The sequence below is a fragment of the Camelus bactrianus genome, chromosome 23 (assembly GCF_048773025.1).
Source record: "Camelus bactrianus isolate YW-2024 breed Bactrian camel chromosome 23, ASM4877302v1, whole genome shotgun sequence".
NCBI lineage: Eukaryota > Metazoa > Chordata > Mammalia > Artiodactyla > Camelidae > Camelus > Camelus bactrianus.
Window position 1 is genome coordinate 34,224,292 of NC_133561.1, and position 27,013 is coordinate 34,251,304.

At 44.9% G+C, this 27,013-nt stretch overlaps 1 pseudogene; it reads left to right on the forward strand.

Annotated features, from left to right (window-relative positions):
* Window positions 1-5,944: 5,944 nt before the first annotated feature.
* The window catches only part of LOC141574786 (trafficking protein particle complex subunit 9-like), a 61,373-nt pseudogene continuing 40,304 nt past the window's right edge, over window positions 5,945-27,013 (forward strand).

Below are 27,013 nucleotides of genomic sequence, written 5' to 3' on the forward strand. Positions count from 1 at the left end.
GCCCCCCATGGGGGGACCTGCAGTTCTGCCCTCGAAAAGCCTGTTGCTTCTCAGGAAGACTTCCCTATGAAACATAATCATATCATTCTTGTGGGGACATTCAGTCCAGTGATCTGACAGCAGGGGAAAATGTTTAGTCTGCTCTTGGTAGAGCCTAAACTCTTCCATACTTGTTAGAAGCAAATCCAATGAGGAAACTCTGTTGGCATCTAACAAATCAGCATAAATGTCTGATGAGGAAGATCGTCTTCCCCGTCCCATTCAGGCGTCATGTTGATGTGACGCTCACCTTGGCTAAAATTTTCTCCTGTGTGCAACGTAAGGTTCAAGACATTATGAATGGCTTTTTGTTTTTCTTCCTTGGTCTTTCCACATTCACTGTGTCTGGTGAGATTATATGAATCCTGCTTATTTTCAGCCCAGCACTTACGCTTTTTAAAGGATCACGTGTTTAAAAGGCTAGTGGACAATTTGTTAGAAGATAGAAATAGTTAGATTTTGGTCCTAGAGTTGAATCTTGGTTAGGGGTGAATGAAAATTCCCATTAAAATTTTAAATTCAGTGTTACAAAGTTTTAAAAATAGTTAAATATTAGTCAATTTCATTAAACACTTTAACAGTTATTTATGTTTAAGCCTGTTCTGGGGCAATTTTGCAATGATTCCCTCCCTTTTTGATTACCTCTTTATCAGAATCCTTGAGAGGCCCCTGTCATCACTGTCAGTATCATTATCATCATTATCATGGAACTGATTCCTCTGGAAGATTCTAGGAAAATAAAGAGATGGGTGGGGCTATGTGTAGGTCAGTGTGTGCATATACAATAAGAACAGTTATCAGACAGTAGATGCAAGATATCCATTTTACTTAGAGAAGAATATGGTCATGAAATCCTGATGTGGTGAATGAAGGAAGCAGTGGGAACAGGGTAGTCAATGGAAAGGAGGAGGAAGTGAGCGAAGCGGGGAGCATAGATCCTTGGTTAGCTGATCATCAAATTGGTGTGAATGAGGGGAGTGTGGTTGCAGATTCATGTTCCTCCCCCGCCACATTTAGCCAACTGTGACATGTTACTGTACATGGCAAAAGGGATGACAGACATATTAGGAGAAAAATCTTAGAGGATTTCTGTCTTCTAAATTGTCTATTAGCCTTTTAAACCCATGATACATTATTAAAGATTAGTGGAGGGCCACAAATAAAAAGGATTCATATAATCTCACCACACATACTGAAGGTAGAAAGACTAAGGAAGAAAAACAAAAAGTCATTCATAAGTGCCTTGAACCTTAATTTGCTCATGGGAGGAAATGTCTCACAAGGTGAGTGTCACAGCCACGTACATAATGCCTTAATGGGAGGGGAGAAGGGGATCCTGAGATGAGACAATAGTGTGAGTTGCCTGGATTGTCCAGGTGGGCCCAATGTAATCACAGGGGTCCTTAAAATGGAGGACATAGCCCAGCTGAGTTTAAAATCAGAGGGAGGTGTAGCCATGGAGCAATGTTCAGAAAGGCTGCTGACCATGAAAATGGAGGAAGTCATGGGGCACAAGCTAAGGAAGGTGGGTGACCTCTGGAAACTGGAAAAAAAACAAAAACAAGGAAACATTCTCTTCTAGATCCTCTAGAAAGAAGGAACCCTGCTGGTAACTTGAATTTAGCTCAGTGAGAACTGTGTTGGATCTCTGACCTCCACAGCCATAAGGTGATAAATCTGTGCTGGTTTAAGCTGTTAAGCTTATGGAAGTTTGTTACAGTGGTAATAGAAAAATAACATAGTGAGCAGTAGTGTAAGGGATTAAAGTTCTAGGCTGGGGTGTGGAGAGGATTCTGACATTTACACCTAAAAAACAACGAGATGCAGTGGGAAGGTGTTTTAAGGAAGACCTACCTGGCAGGGCTTTTAATAGGACTGTTTGGTGTGAGGAGAGCATTGGAGTAGAGGAATCAATTAAATCTCTACCAGAAAAATAAGGAATAAAATATAACAGTGCTTCAATGTTAGTGGATGCAGGAATGGAAATGGGCAGAGAGATATAAACATTACTTTGAAATTAGCTACAGGTTTGATGATTGCATGTTGGGGAGAGTTAGGCGATGTGTGGACTGAATGTTTGCATCCCCTCAAAATCCATATGTCAAAACCCCATCTCCCAGGGTGATGGTATTGGGAGGTGGGGCCTTTGGGAGGTGATTACTAGGATAAAATGAGGTCATGAGATTGGAGCCCTCATGAATGGGATTAGTGCCCTTATAAAGGGCCACAGATTGCTTGCTTCTCTCTGCTCTATGGCCCATGAAGATAGTGGGAAGACAGCCATCTTCGAGCTATGAAGGGTATCCTCTCCCAGATACATTGACCTCAGCCTCCACAACTTAAGGAACATGCTGGTTGTTTAAGCCACCCGACCCATGGTAATATGTTACAGCATCCCAGACTGACGAAGACAGTGGAGAATGCCTCTGAGTTTGACACTGATTGCCTGGAGAATGCTGAAACCCAGGGAAGTGGGCAGCACAGACGTTTACTCATTTAATCCTGGCAACACTGTACGAGATATAGTCTACATATTCCTCGCTATTTAAAAGGGAAGGAAAAAGAGACACAAATAACAACAACAACAACAATAACAATTTTTCCAAGATTCACACAGAATCCCCTGGAGGCAGAGTGAGAATTTATACTCAGGCAGGCTGACCCCAGAGCCCCTGCTCATAACTACTAAGTCAGATCACCTTGATTATGTGGATCAATTTTTTTCAAGTGTGATATGAGGGTACTGTGTCCAGTAACTTATAATTTCAAAATAACTCACTGTAAGGGAAACATTAGTCGCAGGCATTGCAATCCACAGAAAGCTAGACATACAAAAATAACTCGTTAGGGCAAGATAACAAATAATGTTTTTAAATATTATACTTGCTGAACCTTTGCAATAAAATGTGTATTTATAATTCTGTCTGGCTACAGAGTAACTTCATAATCCTGAATGTGGCTGGTGGCTCCCATGTTGGACAGCACGGGCCTAGAGAATTTAAGTGAATTGTCCAGCCTCACCCAGGAAGCTCGTGGTGGGATCAGAGCTATAGGTTGGGACTTTTCCTTCCTATCCAACAAGTCCCTCATGGAGGCTTAGAAGCTTCTCCTTTGGTGCCCAGCTGTCTATCCGTACTTATGACATCTTGTCAGGTGTCCCAGCCTGCTCCTGAACATCAGCCAGTAACCAATTCTGCTCTTTTCTGGCAACTTCCATTGACTTCTTGGCATCAGTTCTTACCTGGAAGGGTAGTGGCTAGAGATGCAAATGTGTCCACATGACAGGGTTTTCATAAACATAGCAGGAGTTTTCAAGAGAAGAAAATGTCAGGAAGAAGAGTGGAAGCAAGTCATTTAATATACCAAATGGGTACTTTCAATGTATGTTTGTGTTTCCAAGTCCAGACTTGTTCTGCTTGTGCATTACAGGCCAATAAATCGGGAGACCAGGTTTTGGGGCAAGAACTAGCGACTTTAATTTGGAAAGCCAGCTGAGAAGATGGAAGTCTAATGTCCTGGAAAACCATCTCCCAAAGTCAGAATTCAGGCTCTTTTTATATTAAAAAGGGGAAGCAGGAATGCTTGGTTGTTGCAAACTTGGTTTATGAATTCATTGTTGTTAGAATCTTTTGTTCTTGCCGCTCTTCACCTGGGTAAGATCCGTGTAAACCTCCAACAAACACATGTTATTTTCTATTCTGTAACTTGTTATCTTTATATGAATGGAAAAGTGTTAATATCCTTTAAAGTCAGAGCCTTGAGAATAGGTTCTCCTGTATATTTCAGGCTCTAGGCAACATTGTTTTACAAAAGGTGCAGAACCAACAAGACTAAACCTAGGAAACAGGGCACAGGGTTAAAGTCAAAAGAACAGATCTAATATGGAGTCATATTTTTTCTTTCCTATTTCTGTAGTGCCATGGAGAAGGCACTTTGGGCAGCTTGTTGTAGGGTCCTGGAGGCTTTCTCTCTCAGCCTCTGGGCGCCTCTATTGTAAACCCTTCATAGCTGTCTGGCCTGCTGGAAAACCACTCCGACTGTTTTGCCTGGAAGATGTGTTCTGTTTATAAATCATCTCTACTCCTTGGAAAACAACTCAAGAAAAACTCAGTTGGTTTTCTGCCAACCCTGGGCAGGGGTGAGGGATAGCATGTTATTATTTTATAAAATAAAAATAAAAATAATAATAATAATAAAAATAATAAAAGAACTCTTAAAAAGCACTGGACACATAGGAGAGAGTCAATAAATGTTTCCTGGCTTAAATTAAAACTGATGGCTCAGTGATTCCATGGCTGCTGTATTTGCTGTGCTAATTACTCCTTTGCTCCATTACAATTGTTTTTTAACTGAAAAAGAAATCCAGGCATATGGTTAAAAAAATTCAAACAGAGCACAAAAATACACAAGTGAAAGAAGTTTTCCCTCATCCTCTGTTCTTCCAGCCCTCCCTGGAGATGCCACTGTTTATTATCCTTTGTGTGCTTTTCCAGGTATGCTATGCACGTTCCCACCTATGTATGTAAATTCCTTTAAACTTTTACTTATTTTTAACTTAAAGGGGTTTAAATCCTCAAGTGCCTTCTGCCTGGGTAATAGAAAAGAACAAATCTGACTCCATACTAGATCTTTTCCTTTGACTTTAACCCTGTGCTATGTCTCCTAGGCTTCATCTTGCTTGTGAAACAATGTTGCCTAGAGCCTGAAATATACAGGAGAGCCTATTTTCAAGGCTCTGACCTTTAAGGATACTTAACACTTTCCATTCATATAAAGATAATAATTTGCAGAATAGAAAATAACGTTTGTTTTGCTGGGGGTTTACAGAGATTTTACCCAGGCAGATAGCTGCAAGAACAAAGGATTCTAACAACAAAGAATTCCTACACCAAGAAGTTTGCTACAACCAAGCATGTAGGAAAGGAGCCTGAATTCTGACTTGGGGAGATGGTTTTCCAGGACATTATTTTGCTATCAAGGTCTAGAGAAACTGGCTATTCCATGCCCCAACACCTGGTCTCCCAAATTATTGGCCTGTCCTGCACTGAGGAGAATGAATTTGGACTCAGTAACACTCCTATCTACCTAGCAAGCTGGGCACTGGAACTGAGGACAGCTCTCCCACACCCAGGGACCTTCTGTGAGCCCTTGATGGTTCCACTAGGGTGGTGTGTGGTTTACCTAGGAGAGATGGGGACTATGCACCAACACTCAGGCAGTCTGCTCTGTCTGGGGCTCTGATCTTGTACCTCCCGCTCCCAGGTAGCCCAAAACCTGGGACAGTGGAGCTAAGGCAGAGATCGTGCCTGCCTGTTTCACAGCGTGTAAAAGGGGAATATATACTTTTCCCAAGGTAGTTCTGAACGGCAACACCCGAGGGTGCTTGGTTCCGAGAGCAACAGGAAACCCAGCTCCGCTTGGGGGCAATGGATGTGATACCCGTAGGGATTCTGCAGAGGCCTCGGATGGAGGGGTGGACAAGGGAGGGAAAATTTGAGCTGCGGGCCTTGAAGTGTTAGAGAAGGGTACAGAGGCAGGACTGCCCCCTGTGTCGGGGTGCCCCCAGAGGTAAAGCTTTTTCTCTCCATCTCTGCTACTCCCCTCCCCTCTCTAGATCCCTCCCTTCTCTCTGCACCTCCTGTCCATCTGTCTCCCTCCACTTTTCCCCTTCTCCCCTCCTCCTCCCATCTTCTCCCTCCCTTGCTTCCCCACCTTCTCTCGCAGAACCAAGGATCGCTGGCCCTCCTGCGCATGCGCAGTCGGTGCCAGCTGGACCGAGGTTTGGAAGCTCCAGCTCCGAGCCGGGGATCGGCCCCAAAGGCTTCTCAGCTCTGTTGCCCGGTAGGCCTTTGGCTCCTGCCTGGGGCCGGGGCCTCCGGCTGTGGAAGTGCAAGGTAGGGGGCTCACGGGAAAGTTCAAGGCGGCTGTGGGAGGGCGGTCCGCGTGTCACAGCCCGCGAGGGCGCGAGTCAGCGTGTGTTCAGCTGAATTTCTCGGGCCAGGCCCCTCTGCCAGCGCCACCTGCCCCGGCGACCCGGCCACAGCTATCCAGGGCCAGGTGTGCACCTGCCGCCTCTCGCCCCAGCCAGGCTCCCCTCAGTCCGCGGCTGGCATCCCCTTCCCCTCTCCCGCCCGCGAGTCCTCTCCTCCCGGGCTTCCTCTCCTAGGCAGCCGGCCCGTCCCCGCCCCTGGGCGGGCTGTGTCCCGGGCAGGCGGGGTCTGCGGACCCGGACGGGGGCGGGCGGCCCTGGCTGGGGCTGGCCTCCGAGCGGGGCTGTAGCCCGCGTCCCCCACCCCGCTTTCCCTGCCCCGTGACCCCGGGGCTGCCCTCCTCTCCTTTTCCCGCTCCCTCAGGACCAGCTCAGTGGCGTGGGCGCTGCTCCCCGGGCTGAGAGCCTCAGGCTGTAAATACCAGCTTCTCCTGGTGAAGTCGGCAAAATGGAGCGTCAGTGCTGAGGGAACTTCAGTCTCCTCCCTCAGTGTTTCTGCCGCAGGTAAATTCCTTGAAAACTTTCAGGTGTTACGATGGCGGTGCTTGATGATGTCACGTGTTTATATAGTGAGAGGGATTACAGTGTTGAAAGCAGGGCTTGGTTCAGTTAAAAATGATCTGAAGGCATGAGGCTGTGACATCCTCCAGGCTTCCCTCTCCCAGGGTGAAACGTGTGAACGTCGATTTTAGAAAGATAGTTACAGTCCCTAAGTAGCCCAGCCCAGCTAGTGTGTGTTAACAGGAACAGCACCACCAGAGGCGTTGGAGACTTAGGGACATTGCAGTCCTAAATAGCTCCTGGCACAGTTTGGTTTGTTTTGGTTTTTTGTTTTTCTTAAATTGTGTGGCAGACTAGTTGTATAGAGGTGAAAATAATTGTCAAGAAATATTTTTTTCATATAACAGCTTTATTATGATATTGTTCACACACCATGAAGTCCATCCATTTAAATGGTACAATTCAGCAGCTTTTAGCATATTCACAGTGGTGCAAGCATTATTATTCCAGAACGTTTTCATCACTTCAGAAAGAACAGTGGAAATCAATGACCTATCCACTCTTCCCCAGTGGTGGTTCTAAAGAAGTTTCTTGGCTTTTCCTGACCATAAATTAACTTGTTACATTCCATGAAAAATCTGATAGGCATTCTAATCAGAATTGCATTGAATCTGTCTATCAAAACAGGAAGAATTAATGTCTTTATGGCAAAAACTTCTTCTACCCATGAATATATCTGAGACCCTATCTTTTCATCTGTCCAGAGCCTGGCCCATGGGAAGTCCTCACTAATTGTTGGGCTTGTGAATGATGAAATTCTATACATTGTTAGTTGCAATTGTAGCCTTTCACAGAAGAGAAAAGTAACCTCAGTGAAGCCAAGTGACTCTCTGATGGTCAGAAAGGGTGATAGTCAGTGCTGGAGTGATCCAGTGGACTTGCTGCTTGCAGCCAGAATTCTCCACCACCTACAGCTACAGGTATTACAGTGTTCTTTTATTTTTTTTTAATGACTTACTTTTATTTTTCTAATTATTTTTTATTGAAGTGTACTTAACTTACAATGTTAGATTCAGGTGACAGCAGAGATTCAGTTATTAACATATGCATATATATATACCTTTTAGATTGTTTTTAGTACAAATCATTACAAGAACTTGAATATAGTTCCCTGTGCTATATAGCAGGTCCTTTTCATTTATTTTATATTAATTAATGTGTATCTGTTAATCCCCCTTTTCCTGCCTGCTAACCACAGTTTGTTTCTATGCCCATGAGTCCATTTCTAGCAGCACCATTTTTCCTAGTTAATATATGCTGCTTGGCTGCTTTCAGTTTCAGTAATTCCATCTTATCTGTGGGCGCTTTTCTTCTGGTGGCCTTTATGTGGTTTGCACACATGGTAATAGAGATCTGTATTTGGGAGAACTCCAGGCCTCGTGTAGTCCCTGGTACAGAGTAACCACTGAGCTGATGCTTGAACTGGGAAAAAAACATAGTAAATGTTGGAATTTCCACTATGCTTGAGACTTCCAGGTTTCTATAACCTCTCTAGCCAATCTTAATGTTGGCTGCACCCATACTGGATAATTTGCTGGAATTCCATGGTATGGTGATGTAGAGACAGGGCTTTGTATGCTTCTTCTCTTTCCTTTTTCTAACACTCATTCTCCTGGGCCTCCCAGATCCTCCCACAACAGTGCCCAGGGCTGGCTTGGTGCTGCACTCAGGCAATATTTGTTAATAAGGCCCTTTCCTCATCTCTTCTTAGCCTCCGTTTCCTTCTCTGCACAATGAGACCGTAGACTAGATAAGTCCTTTTCAGTTTCTTTTAAAGCCATGTTTCCTTTGAGAAACAGAAAATGCAAATCTCTCCTCTCATTCCAACCCTTTACATTTTAATATGTCCTCCAAGGAGTGACATAGCTCTTTGTGGAAAGCTGATGTGATTGTGATTCCAGGTGGCACAGGAAAGACTCTTCAGAGATTTATTGCAGGGAAAGGGCAGGAAAGGAGCAGTATGTCACACTTTCTTGTGTGAGCAATGGAGCTGGGGATTGGGTTTAAATACGTTGTCTGATGTGGCCTCTCTCTAATCTTGCACAACGTGATAAACCTCTCTCCCTCAGTTTCTTCATGTGTCAAGTTGGGGTGATAGTATTTTAGGGTTTTTGTGAAACATTATACACATAATCCATTTGTGTCTCGGTAGAAACAAGACCTGCTAGGGAGTCAGTGATTTCTTTAAAAAAAAAAAAATTCTTGTCCATAGCACTCTGTGTGTATTTTGAAGTTCCTAGAGGGTGAGTGTTGAAACTAAAGTCCATCGTGGGACAGGTGGCCCATGGTTCTCTGTGCCCCAGATTGCCCCCTCCTCCCCAGTCCTATTCCCCTCAGTCCAGGATGAAGTTCCCTAGTAGATTTACACAGAGTTCTTGTGGAAATGGCTTTTCATTTTATTATTTCACCAAGAAGGGCTGCCATCTTGATCTCTGTGGTCAGGTTTTGCTGACCTGAAGGCTATGCAATTGGGGGTTTCTATTTAATAAAAAGAAAAAAATTACAAACACAAACTTAGACCTAGGGTGGTGACAGGGGCTCTTGGAAGTGGGGACCATTAGCTTTGTTAGCTTCGGGTGCAGTGGCCTCTGACCACGAGGACCCATCTTCGTGTTCTGAAGTTGGAGGGACCAGTGGGTTCAGTGGGTAATTTAACTGATTCTATCTCATGGTCTAGGGATTGTCCTATTTGTGCTGTGTGTTCCTTATTTGAGACAGTGAGCTCATTTAACCTCAATAGCCTCTTTAAAAAATTAGACTTTTAATTTTGTGATGTAATGTAGATTCCCATGTAGTCGTAAGAGATAATATGGAGAGGGCCTATGGACCCTTTGCCCAATTTTCCTTAATGGTTCAATCTTGCAAAATTCGGGGACAATTCATTACTGACTCACTAACCCTTTGAGGTTTGTGTTATTGCCCTCATTTCTATTCATGATTAACCTGGGGCTTAGAGAAGCACACAGACCTGCACAGTTCACCCACATGGTTAATGTAGAGTCGGGTGGAACATGGGCTTGGGATTTCCAGGCAGTACCATTGTGATGGTCTGTAGCAGGGGCAGCATTCACTTGCGTGTTTATTCATTCATTCAACAAATATTTATTGAGTAACCTCTGTGTGTCAGATGCTTTAATAGGGTTATCAGATTCTTCAGCAGTACTGAGAATCAGGTAATATTTTCTGTTTTTTAATCTGAGAAAATTAGCTCTGAGAGGTTATAACCCACCCCAAAGGAAATATAGCTCATAAAGGAGGGATAGTAAATTTGTATAGTCCCCACTTTTTTTGCAGGTTGTAACCTAGGCATTTTACAATTGCAAACTTCCGTAATCCAGATATATTCTTGTTAGGCAAGGATTTTTTTTTAAATTGAAGTATAGTCAAGTTTACAATGTTGTGTCAATTGCAAGGCATTTTTTTTGAATTTTGAGTTAAAAAATATTTTTTTGAGGAGGGTAATTAGGTTTGTTTATTTGTTTCACTTTTTAAAATGAGGTACTGGGTATTAAACACAGGACCTCGTACTTGCTAAGCACGTGCTCTACCACTGAACTGTACCCTCCTCCCCAAAGCAAGTTATCTTATCCATTATTCTGCAGCTTAGGAGTTCAAATAAATTGGAGTTGAAATCCAGATGTTTTGATCCCACTGTGGTTCTTTTCTTTATATTCTGCTTAAAGGGGTGTGGAAAGCAGTTCCTTTGTTCATTTCTTTATTCAGCAGTTTTGAGCACTGACTTTGCATCAGGGTCTGGCTAGGTGCTTGGAACAGAAAACAAGAAATGACCCTGGTCTGCATGGGCAGGAAGCCTGGACCAAAAGCTGGGTAATGTGATCCGACCTACGGTAGCCATGTGCAGACACTGAGGATAAACTGTACCCCCGGCTTTGCTTGGGCTTCCCTTACCTTCTGGCTGGTACACACCAGGTCACCACAACCCAGAGGGGCCCACAGCCCACAGCAGAGTATGTATCTCGATCTCCTCTCCCCTCTCAGCAGGGGCTGCAACATGAGCATCCCTCTCTACGTGCAGTGCGCTGAGAATGACCAGATTCTCCCCGTGGTGATCCAAGCCTTTGGGATCATCTCAGAGGAGAATTTCTTTTGCATCTATAAGCGAATCTCCTTGGTGAGCCAAATCAGCCTCTGCGGCTCCCAGTGGGCACTCTGTATCCACTACAGTCACCACTATGCGCCTGAGAATGGGTGGAGCGACTTCCAGACCCACAGCAATGTAGTGGGCCTTGTCACCATTGCCGACTGCCTCTCGGCTAAGGCCTTCAAGAAGCTCCACGTGCAGAGGAGCTGTATGGCACCTCGTTAATGTCTCTCAGCTATTTGTCTTTGTGCTGCATGGGGAGGTAGCCGAGCAGACGCGCACCGACATGACCTTCAATCTACGAGGACTGCAGGCTGGTGGAGAAGAGGATCGAGGACTTCACTGAGTCACTCTTCATCTTGCTCAAGTACAAGTGGCTGGATGGGACCCCGACAAGTCTGGGGACAAGATCCCACTCCTCTGCACCTTGTTTGAGAAGGAGGACTTCATGGGACTGGACACAGACAGCAGGTAAGTCTACCTGGAAGCCCGGCTGCCCTCGCTGTGTGCCAGATTGCTTCCCTACATCCAGGAAGGGATCAGCAAGGAAGAAGGCTGCCTTGTAGCCAAGGGTGGAGGGAGGTGCAGCCCGCCAGTTTACAGACATTTAAAAGTGAATCCGCCTTTGTTTCAGAGAGCTCCTTTTATGGTTATTGTGTACACTTTCTCCGGCTTTTCAGCCAGGACCCCTGGTGGGACCCCTGGAGTTGCTGTCCAATAGAGTAGCCACAGCCACTGATGCTAGGAACACTGGGGAGGAGGCTGGTCTGAGCTGACATGTGCTGTAGGTCAAATGCACATCAGACACTGAGACTTATCTAGTAAAAGGAATGTAATCTACCTTGTTACTTTCTATATTGATTACACGTCAAAATGATAGTATTTTACATACAGTAGAATAAGTAAGGTCTGTTCTTAAAATCAGTTTCTAGTATTTGTTTTTTGTTTGTTTATTTATTTCTTTGTTTACTTTTTAAATGTGGAAAATGGGAAACTTTTTTACATGGATCTCATTTCATTACTGTCGGGCAGCCTTTCCTGGGACAGTCTCATCCCTTTGCTTATAGATAAGATGCTGAATCCCGAGATGCAGAACGAGGCTCTGGTTGAGCTGAGGGTGGAACAGGTGTCTCCTGACTCCTAGGCCCAGCACCTGCACGGCTCAGGCCCTCTATTCATGCCCTACAGTCACCATGCCAGGTTAGGACATCAGAAACACCGCCAGGGACTTCCGAATGAACTATTTACACAGGAAAAGGCGTGTCACGGAGTATGGGACAGAGCAGGGAAAGGTTCATCTTCACTTTGTCCCTGTGATTACGTCAAAGTCCTCACATTGCCTCGAAAGTGCAGACGAGCTCTTCTGGGCTGCCTAACCCCCATCTTCTGCTCTGTCTCCCCGTGTGTCCATCGTGCTGTCCCTCGGGCAGGAGAGGTTGAGATGCCTTTGCCGAGAGGTGGTCCCCCTTTGCTGGGGAGAGTGAGGGAAGCTGTGTCCCCCCGGCCTACGGCCTCGGGCCTTGAGTCTGGAGAGCGCTCATGGCGGTCCCACAGGTGACGGTCGGAGGACCTGGCACGTGCTGCCGGGCCCGCTGTGGAGGCGGTGCTCTGTGATTCTTGAACTTACCTAAGATCAGATCCTACTTTCTGGTTGTTGGTCAGTTGGAGGAGAAGATTGCAGAGAATTGATAAAAAGAAAGTCCAGACCAGCCCTGTGAGTGAGAGGCACAGGGGACCCGAGTCCCACCTGCCTGTGGTGCCTGGCAAACTCTGGATGAATTTTCAGTTCTTTCCCGGACATTCCTCTATGGCTTAAGGAAGGGGCAAGGCATGTCGTGGCCATGATCTGTACTTGTCCTCACAAGGCCCTGTGATCTACATGTCCACACTCCCCTTCTGCTACTTGGAGATGAGGTGGCAACTTTAGGAGCCTGCGCACTGCTGAAGGCACAGCTGCCAGCACCGGGCCACTCCCAGACTGGCTCCGTTCACCTCACCTGTCACCTCCTGCTGAGCCCCCAGGCGTTAGTCCGGGTAGGTTCATCGGTGCAATGTAAGCAGGGACTGTCTTCTCCCCCTGCACAGACCAGTAGGTGAGCAGTGGAAGCCTGGAGCCCTGCCCAAGCCCCCTGTCCAGTGCCTCCTCTTTTGTCATAGGAGGCACTGGTGACATGTTTTCTCAGCAACTGCTTGACTCTGAGTCTGTAGACCCACCAGAGAATGCCAGCCTGTTTTTGCCTTTTGAAGTCTGTCCTTGGGATTTGGCAGAGTAGCTGGATGTGTGCTTAGCCCATAGTGTTTGACACTGTCACCATTGTTTACCCAGAACCTCGTGTATCAGTCATGGTTCTCGGCATCAAAATACAGCAGCGCATTAAACCTCCCTCCTGGTGGATCTGTCTGTTTTGGTACAATAAGCGCCCAGCCAGCATCTGAACGTCAGTGAGATAACGCGGCCAGTGAGCTCGGGTCAAGCACGTTCTTCTCCAGTCACTTTTACTCCATTGTTCCTTTTACTGTTCTGCAGTCATTATTTTATAAAACAATGCTTTGGTGCAGGAGCAGAGCCTAATTCTCTCCTGCTGCTCTTGGTGGGAGTGAGTAAAACTTTCCAGCCTGAAATGCAACCACATTTTGTAGCTCAAAAGCTATCTAGAAGCATGTAGGTGGAATTTTGGTTTGGGGCTCTGACCACGTTGGTGTCCCCCGGCAGTGCCGATCCCCACAGGCCCCTGCCTTCCCTGGAGCAGGAGGTGAGGGTGGGTCTCAACTTCCCCATGTCCCTGTCCTCATCACACTCACGTAAGATCTTGTACAGGCTGTCAAAGTCACTTTTGTTCTTGTTTCTTTCTAATTTTCGCTTGTTCCTCTTTTCCTTTTTCTTTTTTCCTTTTTCTCTTGTACCGCCCTGTGAGCATGTTGTTGCGTCTGAAAAGGTGGGCTGTGCACACCCTGCATTGGAAATAGCTACATCGCCCTCCATGCTGTCTCCATCGCTTTAAAAATCAAAAACTTAATAGCTGCCTTGATCCATGTCTTATCCTAGTCAACTTTTTATTTTCTAATTTTTTGGAATATTTGCTTTGTTAGCACATCACCCACTGGTGTTTGATACCTCTTAAAATCCTTGCTTTGAGGAACCTGTTTGGTCCTCCTTATATTTGGTGACAAATGCGCCCTTATTAAATTTGTTTTGAAGAAGTGAGATGCGAATTGATTTAGGCTGCTGCTGAGGGATTCTTTTCATGGAGTATTTAAACTTGGAAAGTCAAAGTCTGCAGCACCTTGCTCGATTCCTGCTTTTACACAAAAGTGCTCAGCAAGCGGTTCCTGGCTGTCACTGTGTGACGTGCGTGATGGCGCTTACTGGCCGGCGGTCACTGGTGAGGAGGAAGTGGCCGGCTTGGGGGTGAGCAGCTGCAGGGGACGCTGTTGGAGGAAGCAGTCACATTTTTTTTTTTTTTGCATTCAACTTCCCCCTGCCATTTACTTTAGTTTGCCTTCATAAAGGGACAGTACCGGGTCTATAATCCATGCCACTCTTTTTTTCCCTGTATGAGGCTGGTTTTTCTGAGTATCAGGACAACATGGCCTTCTCCAAAGAGGCTGGCTCACCTGGATCTGGTGGACAAACGGACCGCTAAAGGGGACCATATGTTCTATTCTGCTTCATCCAGTGGGCATTCAGAGCCTGGTCTGTGGTTTGCCTCAGCAGCTGTGCAGGCCTCCCTGTACCGGCCTTTACTTTTAACCCACGTTTGCAGTAAATAGCTAACTCTGTGTCTGTTGCAGCTACGTCCACGACTGACAGCCATGTCGTTAGTTTTCGATAGTGAGACCCCAACACCACAGTCAGCTGTGAAGGAAGATGCTTTGGCCGAACTAGGACCTTGCATTCTCACCCCTACCATGGTTCATCTCCCCCGGGGGAAGGGTTTGGCCACCACCGTCATGCTGGCCATGAGGCCTTGTTTCTCCTTTCATACTCTAGTCCAAATGTGGACACTTCATCCTTCACTGACTTGGTCTCGCTTGAGACAGGCCAGACTTTCTGAAAGAGTCCATCACATTCTCAGGGGGAACAGAAAAGAAGTAAGTGTCGCAAATAGAAGGAGTCTAGGCTGTCCGGGTTAGCAAATGTAGGCTGGGATCTGTGATGGGTGGGCTGTGCCCTGGACACAGGCCTTTCCCGTGGCTCCTGAGAGCCCAGGGGTCAGAGTGAGAACAGCCTTGCCTGGGCTCCTCCATCCTCATCTGCTCACTGGCAAGTGTGTCTGCTAATTAGGAGCTCCCCCAGACCTCGTGTCCTTCAAAGCTCAGACCACGGGAGAACCTTGATTCCCTTCTCCTGGGCCTCCTGTGTGAGAATCCAGTGCCTTCTGAGGTGACCATCGGCAGGAGATGCCTCCTCCTCCAGGGAGCACCCTTCGGAGGACTGTGATTCACAGCACCTTGCTGTGAGCTTGTGGGGTTATGGCCATGGTCCCTGCAGAACCAGACTTGAGATGGGCTTAGCGACAGAAATAACAGGACTGATTCCAGGGCAGGGCTGGTGGGAGGGAACAGGGGACATTGAATGTGACTTCAAACACCTAGGTGAGTGCTGGGTTTGTTACTAAAATGGGGAGCATGGGAGGTACCTGCCAGGAATCGAATTCCAGAGTAAATGGTGGACATGAGGCATTTTTAAGATGTCATTTGTCATCGAAGTTAGGACTTCAAAGAGGCACTCGGGTCTATGAGCCTGGGGCTCAGCTGAAGGTGCCGGACTAGAGATACACGTTGGGATTTGTCCTTCTTAGCTGGTGTTCACAGCCTTACATGTGGTTTAGCTCTTCTCAAGAGGTGCAGACTGAGGCTGAGTGGGGGCAGGGCTGTGCCTGGGTTGGAGGAAAGCCCAGACAATGCAGCTTTGGTGTGTCAGTCATCGGCATTTGGGATTTTCAGAGCAATGCCATTTGTCCTTAAAGGGCCGGGTGGTGGGCAGGCCAGCCAGGATGAAATCTAAAGGGAGGGTTGTGGCCACGTGTGCGACTTGGGACGATGCAGAGGCTGCAGGGTCCTAGAGGGGAGACTCCTCAGAAGCTGGATTTGGAGTGGGGAGTGGGGAGAAAGTAGTCACACTTACCTGTCAGGGAGGGAGGGAGGCCTAGGGAGTCCCCACCCTACCGGACTCTCTTTCCCATGAACAGAAGGCAATCAGACAGAGGATCTGAGATGAAAAGGGATGGGTGCTGGGAGGGGAGCCAACCTGGAGAATGGTGCTTGGACAGTTCTGGAATAGTCTCCCTGCAAAATAGAGTTAAAAAAACCCAGACTCTAAAGAATATTGATAGTAACTGGGGAGGAGGCTGTTTTTCTGTCCTCCTAAGGGTAAGTCATGTATCTGGGGATACACAGAAGAATCGGGCAGTCTCTTGCGGGGTCTTGAGCCTTACCAGAGGCAACAGTGCAAGTTTAAAGGGGGAGAAGTGCAGCGGAGGGAAACTAGCCAGGCCCCGTGTCAGGTACCAGTCGGCAGCCCTAATTGCGTGTTCCATTCACATCCATCCCTCCCATGGGGGCGGTGGCAGCCCCCTTTTGCGGATTGGCAAGCCTTCTCAGAGGGGTTAAGTTATTGGTCCATTTAGTGACTAGTAAATGCTGTAGCAGGATTCAAGCAGGGCCTTGTCAGACTTCAAGGGCATGTTTTCTCTACTAATTCCGGTACCTCCCTGTTGTACCTGGAATGGTCAAGTAGGTCAGTTTTGGAGCCTTTCAGAAAAAGTGCGATTTAAGTGCCTCAGGACTGATTCACAAAGCTCAGTGTTCTTTGATTGTTCGGAAGCAACGCAGTACATTACGCCCCACAGAGGTTAGGTCTTACTCCTTTGACGATGACGTGGTTGCAAATGACGTACAGGTGCAAAACCAGACTTAGCAGCTTCTGAAGGGGAACTCTCCAGTTCTTCCTTGATCGGCTTCCTTCCGTGGGATGTAACTCTGCTGCAGCGTAAGCCTGAGGTTTCTGTATGGATTGAGGGTTTGATAACCAATGTTAACATAAAATGATCAGATGGAAAAAATCGACGTTGGCAATTTATTTTTGGGTTTCATTAGACAAGATGCACTATTGGTTAATGGCCCATATAACGTATGAAATTGAGTACAGAACATTGCATTTCTTACTTTCTACATAGAACTGTGTTCCATTGTAAGGTTGTCTGCTTTGAAAATTCAGCTCAGGCACTAGGGCTCCTGTCAGTGTGTTGGTGTTATTGCATTTTCACAGTGCATGTAATCTGGGCTTCCTCAGCCCCAAACACTCCAGTGCAGAATCATGGGCTGTAGCAATCACTTAGTTATACAAACACTTCTGAAACTATATGATTCCAAAAAAAAATAAATAAATAAAGGAGAGAGAGTGATTGCCTTTATCAAATTTCCTTTGGAATTTAACTGCAAACTGTTGTAGAGCAGTTCTGGCTTGCTTTATGTATGAATATATACATTTCTTTGTATGTAACTTGGTTTTTGGACTAGAACACCAAGCTCTTGCTTTCCATGAGCCACAAAAATCGTAGCCAAATGACACATGTATGAAACATTTTATTCTTTTTTTCTGAGAAAGGATACTTAAATTTGGGATTTGGGCTCTGATTTTGCTTTTTGCTCTTCCCACCCCTCTTGTCATCTCACTCCTTTTTCCCATGTGGCCTCCAAGAGGTCATGGTCTCAAAGAAGTGGGTGGACAAACACCACTTGGTCGCCATGCATTGCTGCTGTAGAGTGAGCCCAGCCAAGACCTAAAGGACATTATCAGAGAGGACTTCCTGGAAGAAATGGGCTCTACATTCAGTTCTGAGGACAGAGTAAGAGTCAGCCAGGAGAAGGAGTCAAGAAGGTGGCTCAGGTGGCAGGTGCAGCCCGGGCAGAGGCCTGGAGGTTTGTGGGGTGGGGACTCATGGAGACTGCCCTCTGTGGTCCAGGGTGGATGGTGTCCCTGCTGGGGAGGACACTGGAGAGGTCCTGGGAGGAGGGTTTAGGAAGAGCTTGGGTTTTACTAGAACTGACACAGGAGGCAGTGAATGGTGTCAGCAGGAATTGACCCTCAGGAAAGGTACTTCTGATTTTGCTTCTGATATTCTTCAGAAAGAAGGGCCGGGATGGGCGAGAGCAGGTATGTCTCTCCCTTTGAGACCCACCCCGTCATTCATTTATTCATAACACGCACACTTCTGAGTTTCTAGTGGAGAGAGAGTGGGCCCACATTAGTAAGCAAAATGTAATTGCTTCTTGGGAGCTTAGCAGTGTCAGAAGTTGACTTAACCTAGAAAGTTCTAGGAACAGAGGAACAAATTGCAGAGGTTGGAGGGAGGGAAGGCTTCCTTGAGAAACAGTCAAAATGAGCCTGGAGGCAAGTGGGAAGTAAGAGCAAGTCAGGGGGCCCCTGAGGTCACTGGAGACCTGGGTACTGAGGTGAGCCTGGGCGAACACGGTCAGGGTCAAGGTCAGGGGTGGGGCTAGAACTCTACCAGGGAGCCTCTGAAGGGTTTGAAGTTGGGGTTGATGTGATTAAATTTGTGCTTTGGGAAGGCTGCCTTGGCTCTGTGTGTGTGTGTGTGTTTGTGTGTGTGTGTGTAGCGGGGAAGAGGGGGAGGTTGCCACCAACTGGCGGGGTCATTAGACCATTCACAGGCTGGGAGGTGACCAGTGGGAGTGGGGCTTCGGGGCTGCCTGGGGACGGCAGGGGCATATGGATGACGGATTTCCTTATGGGGAGGGCTTGTTAGTGGGGCCGCCCTTGCGGCACCTTGTGGCTGGAAGAAAACAGATGGAGGCCGCCAGGTGGACATTCCTCTTCTCTCCTTCCCTGCCATGGCTGATGATCTTAGCTCAGCCAACATTTGGAACAGAAGAGGTAAGTTCTAGGGTAGCCCAGTACTTTGTTGCGCTTGTTCGAGTGAGATCTGATAGGACATATGTTTGTTTTCAGATCTGCATGTTCACTTAGCTAGAAACGTCCCGTCTTTTGGATATTTATAGGGGTTTTTATTCTTGATAAAGATTGTTTTCTTGGTGAAAGGAAATTTAATACAGCTGTTGTTTTTATCAAAAAGAAATTATATCTTTTAAGAAATTTAATATTCAAAAGAATCGGAATATTTAAAAATGATAAAGTAACTTTTTGGTGTAGTTTCTTTGGTTTCTGAGTTAATGTGGAGTTAGAGCCTTTGCATTACTTAATAGTACATCCTCGTCTGTATTTAAAAAGCTGTTAGTGAGCGCCCCAGGCCCCACCTCTCAAAGCATCATTAAAGTTTGCTCTGAAATAGTGAGGTCCTAAAGGTCTTGCTTGCAGAAGCCAAAGAGTTGGTTTATAATATGCAGCATAGCTCCCTTTATAAAATGATAATAGGATCAACATTAAGAAAGTGGAAGATAATTGAATGTTTTTAGAGCTGAAACATAAACTTTCTTGTGCTAATGTTGCAACTGGAACTTTTGAAAAGAAAAATCCTTCTGTAATGCCATCTATGTGGAATACATACATGCGTTACACCTTTGAAAAGTAACTGCCCAGTGGTTTTTGAAGTCAGGAGCATTCCAGCTCAGATACTGGCAGTGACGGTTGCTGGTTTTCAATGGAAGAGCCTAAATTTGCCTTCTTAGCTTTTTTTTTTTTTTCTTTTGTAGTGAGAGGGTTGAGTAGTGCTTTGCCAGCATGATTTTGGGGTAATTTGGGGGTAGATGTCATGCACCAGCAGTAAGATATTTCCACGCATTTTAATTTCTGGACATCAACAGGGCACATGTGGGGTTTGTGCCTGTAGGCTGGGATGCTGCAGGACTCCCTGATCCATCACCGTTATGTCCTGAAGCTGCTCCGGTCAGTGAATGATTTTCTGTGGCTTGGAGGTAAGTTGGTCTGATGCAGACGATCAGATGTGTAGTTAAAGTGCTATTACTTGAAATAAGAGAAACATAGAAACATGGCTCTAAAAATACAGGATGAGGGAGGAGAATTGTCTGAGCTGCTTGCAGTGGGGAGTTTTCTCAGGTGACTCCCTCACCGTGATCCCTTCCAATATCCGCCCCAGCCCTGCATGGTAGTCCTGCCGAAGCAAGCAAGCACTTTGCTCAGAAACGCAGTGAATTTCCTCATGCCTCTGTTGGTTGGCTTTTCTTTTAAAGCACATCTTGCCCTTTGTTTAAATGCCATCCCTGCTAGTCACATTTTAAACACATTCTTCTGGACCTCGTCCATACATAGCTGCTGAATTGATGAACAGAATGTAGTATCTCCATGTAGTGGAACATTATTCAGAGGTAAGAGTGAATAAAAAAGAAAAAAAAATAAAAGGGAAGATGAAAAAGACCTCCTGCTTTGGGAAGTCCACCCTGACTGCTCAACCCGCCCTTTTCCCTTTGAAACCCAATCCTTTATATTCCACTATACTCTTTTTGATACTACTTACCACCTTCTAAAAAACTTTAACGTTTTCAAAAAAAAAAAAAAAAAAGAGAGAGAGAGAGGTCCTTATGCCACTTCAACATGGACGATCCTTGATAACAGCACGTTAAGTGAAAGGAACCAGACACAAACGGCCACATATTGTTGTTTCAGTGATCTCAAATGCCCAGAATAGGCACATGCAGAGGCAGAGAGCAGGTGATGGTTGCAAGGGGCTGGGTGGAGGGCTGTTAAGGAGTGACTGTTAGTGACATGGGGTTTCTTCTGGGGTGATGAAGTGTTCAGGAAATAGATGGTGTTGAGGGCTGCACAACCGTGAGTGTGCAGAAGACTGCTGAGCGCTGTCTCTGGGAGTGCCTGATGTTGGGGCGGCTTTATTTTGTTCTCATCCTGCAATATGAAGAGTCATCTTGTGCTGAGGACGTTCTACTCCTGTGAGTGGTGAGGGTCAGAGACTTTGTAGAGTCATGTTTCTTTTTCCCTCTTGGTGAGTGTAGGCAAAAAAGGTTTAAGCCTGAGAAAATGCTCCATCTGCAGAAATGTCTTTCAGTTTTGCATGATGTAAAAATCTTGAGAGCTTTTTAATTGTTGAGGACAGTCTGTGGGGGGAAACAGCCCGTGAAGCCTGGGTGAGACTGGGAAGAGCCGCGCTTCCCTCCCAGACACGGGTAGGGATTTCACCCCCGTTCAGACAGTGAAGGGCCCAGATCCGTGAGCGGAGTTGACAGTCATGATAACTTACGTGTATCCGCTGCTTCATTTTGGATGTTAATTTCAAGCTGAGTCAGTTTGTGGCAGCAGCCTCATCCTATATCAGGAATTTATAGTATCTGCTCTTTGTGAAGGCCAGACAGACTTGATTATTTAACAGTCTCTCTTGAATTGATATCTCAGATTCCTTTGTCAAAAGAAAAACAGCAGAAATACAGACATCCTTTAATAACAATGTGACCTGGAACGGATTTAGTCTCAGTGCCTCAGTGGCCTTATCTGCGGGTGGAGAAGATGATAAAAGTGCTTCCCTCAGATGGTGAGGGGGGAGTGAGAAGCACAAATGGAGGACTTAAACGAGATGCTCATGAATGACCGAATTTAGTGCCCTCAGCCTGGTGAGGCCTCAGGAGCAGAGATGTCAGTACACAGCAGTCCTAGCCGGAGCTCGATCCGCGTTGGCAGCTGTTACGATTAGTATCACCACTGTGGGTTATCAGGTAGTTTTAAGACTTGGTAATATGAATTCATGAATAATGTTAAAAGACTAGACATCTCAGATCCAGTTTACATAGTTCTCAAGATTTCCTCTGAGAAATGGAAGTTTTTTTCCCCATCTTAAATCTGAATTGAGTCTCTAAAAAAATTCTGTATTCCTCCAAATTTTTGCTTTAATTCTCCATTTCTTAAAAAAAATTTTAAATTGAGTTATTGGGGACTGAACTGAGGGCCTCATGCATGCTAAGCACATACTCTCCAAAATGAGGTAAAATATCCCCCCTGATTTTTTTTAAACTTTACTTTCTTAGTAATCAGAGGTTAGAGGCCTCTAATACTTTTTCTGGAGACTTGTCCATGAACTTTTAAATCTATAATTAATGGACAAAATTTGGTTTATTAAAAAAATCAATAGAATATTCTGCAATCCACTCCAAAAGGAAATGCTGTTTGACTTAAAGTGTTTCTCCTTTATGGTGATTTCTACTTTTTGGTCTAGCTTAATTTATTAACAGCCATCCTCATCATCATAATGACCAACTCACTGTGATTGGACACATACCTAAAGTCAAAATGCTTTCATGTTTTACTTCATAGCAGTGTTTAAGCGTAGGTATCAGTGTCTCCTTTTTTGCAGCTGAGGGATTGAGAGCTGGGCCAGCTTGTCCCAAATCACACGCAGCTGGTGGTGGCTAGCTCGGTGCTGGAATCCAGGCTGCACAGGATGCATTCTCAATTGCTCCTCTAATCAGCATACCGTTGAGTGGTTTCCCGAACTCCTGTGAGTCCATAAATGACCGATTTTAGCTATCTTAGCCTGATGAGGCCTTCAAAGGAGAGACACCAGTGAGAATGTGAGACAGAGTGGCATAAAATAAAATTGTACATTTTCACAAATGATTTATTCTCAGTTAATGACTTAAAATTAATATTTTTTTTTGTTTTAGTGCTCTGTAAGCACTAAAAACAAATCATTAAATGTAATTATAGTGCAAAAGAGAAGTGGGCTTTGAACGTCCAACCGTTGCTAATGATGTTACTTATTTTTCTCTAGGGGCGCTTATTGACTGAAAAATTTACAAAGACTGAATTGGTTTTATGTAGTCTTAGTATGGAAGAAAAGATTGTCAGTGAGTATTGTAAGTAAAATCCTTACTCTTTCCTTTCCTGATGATGAATATGTTAGTTGTTTTCATGGCTTAAGTACATTTCGTCATTTGTGAAATTTGAGTAATATCGTTTACCTTGTCTGACAGTGAGAGTTAGACGCCTTGTATACAAAGCACCGTAGAGGTGCTTAATAAAAATGTACTGTCACAATGACTGATACTTTAGAAGTATCAACTCTTAATACTAAAAAGGGTAGCTTACTTCTGATGCATATTCATTATGTATATATATGATATTTATGAATATGGATTAAAGTAACAAGGATTCAGTTTTCTTTACTTCTAGGGCAGTATGAAGTTTTAATGAAATCTGTATCATTCTAGTGAGACACGGACTAGTTAAATTGCCTTAAGCAGAGGACCTTGAAAATTATTTACAAAGAATGTGTATTGTTACAACTCAGAATTCCTGTTGTCCTGTAACAATCCACTCAGACATTTAAATTCCTGGGATTCTGACCAGAACCATTAAGTTTAGAAAAATCCACATTGATCATTTTCAGGGAATAACCTTCTCTGTTTTGTGATTAAATAAAATTTTGATTTTTTTTCTGCACTCTTAACAGGTTTTAAAATATCAAAATTTTGATTTCACATGTCACTTTTTTAATAGACAGAATAAAGCTCATGCTGTTTTAATATGTAAATAAATGTTTTTGTATTTCAACAAACTTGTATGATTTCCTGGCTCTTTGAGAAGTATTTTGCAAGATACTTAGATTACCTACTGTTGGAAAAATACAGACGTGACTTTTATGAATATAGGCCTAGTACGGATCTGTTGGTTTTTGCTACAGTGCAAGACATGAGGCCTAGGAGAGCTTTGCTGCTGATTGACAGGAGGACAAATCCAAAGTCTCAGTCTCCCCTCCTGTAAAATGAAGTGGCTGGACTTGATTCTTTCCTCTTCTAAGATGAGTTTACATGAGCCTATGTCTTTTGTTTATATTCAGGAGTATTAGCAATATCAGATTAAATACAGAATACCCCACCCTTCCCCCGAAGCAAAGTGCAGTATGTGCTACATAAGCTTTTAGTTATCTGATTCTCGTTTCTCATCCTACAGGCAATTTTTATGTTGCATGTTTCCCGGCAACCTGGAAGGTCTTTTTAGCCATAGGTGGCGCTGTTGCACCTTCTTACACTCTTAATTTTCCTGTTTGTAAAAGAAGGCTTAAACAACGTGATTTTATTTTGATTAATTTGCTTGATGCTTCAGAATAGCACAAAGCCCATTATGTCTGTCTACCTGGAAAAATTATTCTGCTTATATTTTAGTTTTATTCTGTCATCTCGCTGTGAACATCTCAGACTTGCTGTGTAAACAATGGTAAAATCGGACTTTTCTCCCAGTCTTAGAAACCAGTGAGCCGGGAATTTTTAAAACAGCTAGTAGCCGCCTCTGGAACACCTTAAAGCTGAAAAGTGTACTGAGTTCCCTGAGTATTGACCCTGCCGCTGTGTGTTAATTGGTGGTAGGAGATTTGGTACATATAGGAAGGGGTGTAGTGTTTTGACTTGGGTTTGCGTGCACGCGCTGCCACTGAGCCACGTGAGACTGAGTCATTTTGTTCTGAGTTTTTCCCTCGTCTGTGAGATGGGGACGCTCGTATCTGCTTTCTAGAATTGTGAGAATTAGAAATTATGTAAAGTGTTTACCACAGTGGGTATGTCAAGAGGGCTCATAAACTTTAGCTGCTGTTTGGTGTGAAGCCATCACTTTACAGTCTTTGGCAATTACTAAGAAACAGGAAAACAAGAAAAGCTGGTTTTATGATGAAAGATATTTGAGGAGGTTCCATAGTTCCTATACCCATAATTTAGCATCAGCAGAGTCAGAACTGTTACACAGTCGCCCTGAACCAACATTAAGCCACAGAATTTTTTGTTACTTCATATATGTTGTGGCTTAAGGGGATCCAGTACTTATACACATGTTGTCTCCAGCAGCCAACTGAGACATGACAGAAAAGAGTAAGCAGGCGATATATGTCTTCTTTGTTACTGATGAAGCCACGTTCTCCATGAACTTCAGGGCTGTGGGAAAATTCATGTCATGATACTGTGTCCCAGAATTAGAGACTCACCCTGTCCCAGGTAGCTCTGTGACACAGCGAGCCTTCCCTTAAGAGGACATGCCCCTTCATGCAAGGGGCTGTCCTGCCATGAAGCTGAGCATCCCAGGTGCTTCCCAATGGTGACCAACACTGGAGGGAAAGGTAGGGTTTCACATTCCCTGCTTATCTCCCTGGACTCACACCTCACTCTGTTAGTGTGACAAAGCCTAGCTGTGAGCCAGTGGCCACGGGTATGAAGGAAGAAACACTCTCCATGGCCCAGAGGAGTGGGGAGGAGACATCCCCTCCTTAGTTTAAACAGGTGGTGGGATGAAACAGGAGGGTGCTCCCCAAGAGTTTATAAAAGGATCAATAAGGATTTTCTTTGGGACTTATACTAGCCAGGAAACACACAAGATTATTAGAAGGGAGACTTGTAAATCACTTTTATATTAAGTTGACATTTGTTGAACACCAAAAATGTGCTACATTCTTTTCTGAGAGTTTTACAGAAATGAATCCTTCAATCTTCTCAACAAGCGAGTAAGGAAGGTTTGATTGTTATCCCAGTTTTACATTGTGGAAATTTCGGCACGGAGACGGTAAGTAAGTTGGCCAAAATTACAGAGCTAGTAAGTGGCAGAGCTGATATTTAAACCCTGGCTGTCTGGTTTTGAGGCTCCCAGAGATGGGATTTGGGTGTTTAGAGGTATCTGCATCCTTGGATATCTAAACGTCTGTGCATCAGTTAGCCCAGAAAGGACAGGGAAAGGAGAGTTACACAGGTGCTCACTGTCGTGTCTCGGCCACTGTCCACGAAGTGTGCACTGTGATTAGCGTTAATTGTTTTCCAGGCAGTAGATCTGTTCGTATAACAGAAATTTAGTCCATTGAGTTAATCTAGAAACCCTTCCTGCTCTGCTTCTGTCCATGGTTGCCATGTGACTGCCTGCCCGTGATTGGGCCGTGGAGGAGAAAATGTACTCATGGTTGAACTCTGATATTTCAGTCTGGTTTATAGTTTCACTTCTGTTACATTAATAAGTTAAGTTTCTGGTTTTCTTGCATCGGTGTGTCATGAGTTTGGTTAATGTGAAACCAGTCCATGGGAGCCCAGGGATGCTGACGGTATAATTTCTGAGCACATTGTCGCACTTCTACCCATGCAGACCTGGCTGGAGGATGTCCGCCTTCCTCACTGATTTCTCCAAACAGCAGGGTCCTCTCCCACCCCCTGATGTGAGGCTGGGAGCTCTCTGAGTAGGCCAGTCAGTGGCCAAGTCCACCAATCAGAAAATGATGAAGTACCAGAAGTGGGTTTAATAGAAGAAAAGGGCTTCCAGGTGTCCGATGGGCTGTTCGAGTCCATTTGGTGAAAGGCTGTCCACTGTCTGTGGTTGAGCTGCTGCTTTGCTGTTGAAAAGTCTGGATTAGATGAAGGGATTTTAAAAAGGAGAAAGGAGTGATTTCAGGTGGTACATCCACACCGGTGAGAAGTGATGGATGACCGCCTGTGTGAGGCATAGACAGAGTCTTACAAACTTCATAAAACAGCTTTAAAAGTTCTTCCATCTGAGTGCACTTCATATGGGGTCCAGTTCATCACTGGTCGCGCTGAGAGGGCAAATAATTGATGATGGCAGAAAGGACACGGAGGCATCAAAAAGGTCTCAGTCATGTTCCCTGCTTAAAGGTTGTGGCACAGTGTAATATATTTGAGCTGGTTTTTCACTGAAGAATTTTTAGTGTTTTCTGGGACTCCCCAGTGCCCCAAGGCTCCATGCAGCTGGGTGTCCCCTCAGAGCAGCTCTGTCAGCGCTTGCCATGGGCTGATGCGGTGTCACAGGGAGCAGGACGGTCAGCGTCCCCGGCTCCTCCGAGCTCCGTCTCCTCATCCGCAGTGCCGGGTTTCTCATCCGTGTCTACTTAGTAGGGTTGCTGAGAATCACACGTGATGGTTGTCAGGTGTGATTTGTGGTTGTCTTTGTGATTGGCATATAGTTAGTGTTTGATAGAAACACTTGTTTTTTCAGTATAATTGTAGCACCTAGATTGCAGTGGTTTTTAGTCTGCATTTTTTTATAACTTTATTCTTATTTTTAAATATGCACTTATTTTTATTTATTTTTTTGGAGGTACTGGAGATTGAAGCCAGGACATTGTGCATGCTAAGTAGGTGCTCTACAACTGAGTAATACACACCCTCCTTGTCTGCACTTGAAAATAAATATTGCAATACACAAAATAGCTCTTAAACACCATCATGGGACCTAGTCTCTGTATAGACAATTGAACACGTATGCTATTTCAATAAGAATAAATGTTGTTGAGACGTACATTTCTGAATCTGTTAATGTGCTTAAAAACGATCATAGGTAGTGATAAACACGAGTCTTTGATCCAGTACTTCTTAGGGTCTGTTTTGCCATCAAT